This window comes from Gymnoscopelus braueri (assembly GCF_963280865.1).
Source record: "Gymnoscopelus braueri genome assembly, chromosome: 10".
In the NCBI taxonomy this organism is placed as follows: Eukaryota; Metazoa; Chordata; class Actinopteri; order Myctophiformes; family Myctophidae; genus Gymnoscopelus; species Gymnoscopelus braueri.
The window spans coordinates 2,965,112-2,968,387 of record NC_137611.1 but is presented as its reverse complement, the minus strand read 5'-3'; positions in this window follow the sequence as shown (position 1 = coordinate 2,968,387).

Sequence of the window (3,276 nt, the reverse complement as noted above, 5' to 3'; positions counted from 1 at the left end):
CTTATCACCTGACAGGGGGGAGTTTCCCCCGGTAGGACGTAGCTTCTTATCACCTGACAGGGGGGAGTTTCCCCGGTAGGACGTAGCTTCTTATCACCTGACAGGGGGGAGTTTCCCCGGTAGGACGTAGCTTCTTATCACCTGACAGGGGGGAGTTTCTCCGGTAGGACGTAGCTTCTTATCACCTGACAGGGGGGAGTTTCCCCGGTAGGACGTAGCTTCTTATCACCTGACAGGGGGGAGTTTCCCCGGTAGGACGTAGCGCGTGGAAGGAACACGTTGTTCCAACCAGTTCCTTTCCCCCTCCATCAGGCAGTGGAGGTGGATTACTGCATGTGTTTTTGTGAGGGTAGCCTATGGGACACGGTGAGAACATGCAATTGTCATCTGCCTTTTCTAATTATTAGAAAACTTCAGTGACTAGTTACTTACATTAACCACTTCAGCCCTATTTAAATTTTGGCTATTTTCAAAGGTTTAAAAAAAAAAAAACATTTTAGACTTGTGAAACAGGACATTCTGCATAATGAGTATATTTTGATGCCTACATTACCGGACTTTTACTTGTATCAGAGTGTTTCTACTTTGCAGTATTGATACTTTTACTTAAGTACTTTTTCCACCACTGATTATCTGCTGTTTTGTCCTCCTCCGTAGAGAAAACTACCAGGGCTCTGTACTGATTGGCTAAAAAAAGACAATCAATGGCACTTGATTGGATAGCCCTGATTAAAAAATGTTTTCCCTCTACATCAGTACGCTGGTGTGTGAGGTATCATGTCATAGTAAGTGCAACAGTAAAAATACATTAATATCCATGCATTACTTCAGCTTTTGGAAGCAGCCTTGACGATACTTTCCATCAAGATCTTTCGAGCGGTATTAGTTGTATTAGTTGAACACATAATTATTATGCCTGGAATACAGTTATAAAACATATATTTCTGTGGTTTTGGGGCTCTGCCTCTCTGCTAACAAAGAGGAGAACATACACACAAGGTGACACATTTTTAATTTGCACCTAGCTGCCACCTTAGGGCCAGCATCTATCATATCTGCATTCTGGGACATTTATGTATTCATGATTTTCAGACGCACACATGCATTCATACGACAGACAGAGGAGCTTTTGCCCTTTCAGACTCTAGCACTAATCTCAAGGTACAGCTGGCGGAAATTAAAACTGTAGTGCCTTGTGTGTATCGTTATTTCCATGTCTTATCAGCCCTGAAATTATTTCCCCGTTAGTTTTGTTTGTTTGTAAGATAAACAGGGAATACACAGCGTCCCAGTTCATTTATAGTGTGTGTTGTCTCTGCTACTTTACATATATCCATTCTGAAAGGGTCTATTGGTCCCTGAAGGCTCCTCCCACTGATACCGTTATATCACAAACACAAATAAGTGATAATTTATAACACGTCTCTTACTTTTCTGAAGGGTGCTGGAAAAACTTTCCAAAGTGTCACCTATGTGGCAACGTGAGAAAAAGCAACGCGTTGCCAGATTTTGCGAGAGAAATAAGCAGCCATTGGTCTACGAAAACAAGCCCAAAAAGAGGCAACTATATGGCTACGTGAGCACTTTAAACCTATATGCGTCGGATATTTGAAAATAGCAGATCTACAAGCTCGGGACACGTTGTGAGCTTGTATATAGGCTATTTTCAAAGGAAATCTTGAAAAATAAGTGAAACATTGACAGCACAAATCCTGGTACAGGGGTCACAATACTCTTAGATGTGGGGCCCGTGGACAAATACATATTAATTTGAAGTATTTCTTGACATGAAAATGTTTGAGAACCACTGTTTAAACAACATTTAGGAAACAAGCCCAAATAAGCAACTACAAGTTAGAAACAAGACCCAAAAAAAGCTACACACAACTACCAATATGTACAAGCAACAAGAGAAAACAAGCCCAACATCGCTTATAATAAGCAGATCTGGCAACACTGGTCCCCAATGGTTAGACTGAACCTAATCCATATTTTATACTCGCACAGATCGTCTCGTGCGGACATAGTCGTATTATACAGTGACAACGAGGTGTGAGACATGTAAATGGAGTTGTGATTCCAGAGGCATGTTTGGTTTGTCCATTTGTAAGTGTCTGACATGTGTGGGAGGCGGGTGATGACATTCCAGTCCAAACACACACTGTCAGGAGAGGGGAAAAATGCAAATGGCCTGCTAGCGCCGGTCTGTGGTGCTGGTTAGTAGTTAGCAGAGGTGGAAAAAGTACTCAGACATTTTACTTAAGTAAAAGTACTCTTTTACAAGTAAAAGTACTCTTTTACAAGTAAAAGTCTGGAATTCAAAATGTACTTTAGTAAAGGTACAAAAGTATTGGTGTCCAAATGTACTTAAAGTACCAAAAGTAAAAGTACTACAATTTTTCAAAATAGCAGATCTACAAGCTCACAACACGTCGCGATGCGACGCGTTGTGAGCTTGTAGATCGGCTATTTTATAAAACATGGCTAAAGTGGTTAATGCATGTTGTATAATGTAATAATTTATATCCGCAAAGTAACTAGTAACTAAAGTTTTCAAATAATTGTAGTGGAGTAAAAAGTACAATATTTGCCATGAGATGCAGTGGAGTAGAAGTGAAAGTACTGAAAATTTGAAATACTTCAGTAAAGTAAAACAAATCCTCAAAAGTCTACTTAAGTACATTACTTGAGTAAATGTACTTAGCTACTTTACACCACTGCGGTGGAGGCAGGTGATGACATTACAGTCCAAACACACACTGGCAGGCGAAGGGAAACAATGCAAATGACCTGCTAGCGCCGGTCTGTGGTGCTGGTTAGTAGTTAGCACTCCGTTCAGTCAAGGTGTGCACACAGCGCGCATGCATGGTTCAGGTTCAGACTGAAGAAAATGCAAATGATAGCACACCGCAACATGTGGTGTCATATTATTCAAGAGTTTTACAGCATGACTGTAAGTTATTTTAATTTGTGTGTACTGTATGTATAGCACATCATGGTCACACTAGACAGAAAATAAAAACTCAATTTGCTTTGCATTAAAGCAGTTAAAGCAAAGCTCAACAAAAGCATGCCAATAACAAGCAACCATAAAAAGCAACCATAAAAAGCAGCCATGGAATTCATATTGTTTTCCAAAAATACAAGCAGTTCACACAAGTGCAGACGAGAACAGAGGTTCCGAATGAACACACAGAAACCCTTAAATCAGCCCATAAATCAGCCATAAAACAAGCCATAGCATTTCATACTACATAAACAATAACCTAGTGCATA